General features: G+C 38.9%; 1 long non-coding RNA gene across 1 annotated transcript in view; it reads left to right on the forward strand.

Moving 5' to 3' along the window:
* Nucleotides 1-507, forward strand: part of LOC119586058 — a 4,774-nt gene extending 4,267 nt beyond the window's left edge. Inside the window, exon 2 of the long non-coding RNA XR_005229917.1 lies at nucleotides 437-507. This is a non-coding gene — a long non-coding RNA (uncharacterized LOC119586058). The remainder of the gene's footprint in view (nucleotides 1-436) is intronic.

Genomic DNA, 507 nt, shown 5'->3' on the forward strand with positions numbered 1-507 from the left:
AGTGCCGCCCCCAAGATTGTGTGCTTAGTGTAACTTGTGCCTTCGCGCGACACGCACTGGCGGACGTGTTGGCACTGCCCATGACGTCACCAGAACGAACGTAGAAGATATATGTTATTGTGGATTGTGTTGATGGTATAGAAAATTGTTAAGAGTGAATAATACGGTGAAAATATTGTTTGTGTGCGTTATTCCTTGAGGCTAGTGAAATTATTTTGGGCGATTGTAAAATCAGAAAAAAAGTTTGAAACACGAAAAAACACTTATCTTAGTTGAAAAAATCGTGTTATGTATTCCTGTATTGCTCGAAAGACCTGTTACGAACTGAGAAATCACAAGTGTCGAAAAACGTTCGAGCAACATTTGAGCAAGAAAATTTCTTTTTGAACTTTATATATCTTTTTAAAACAAATCTTTCCTTTTTCTACGCCATCAGAATATCTACGGAATGAACACTGTTAACGAGTCGAACCAAATCCAATCACGAGACACGTGACTCTCCCCCAC

The sequence above is a fragment of the Penaeus monodon genome, chromosome 20, assembly GCF_015228065.2.
Source record: "Penaeus monodon isolate SGIC_2016 chromosome 20, NSTDA_Pmon_1, whole genome shotgun sequence".
Lineage (NCBI taxonomy): Eukaryota > Metazoa > Arthropoda > Malacostraca > Decapoda > Penaeidae > Penaeus > Penaeus monodon.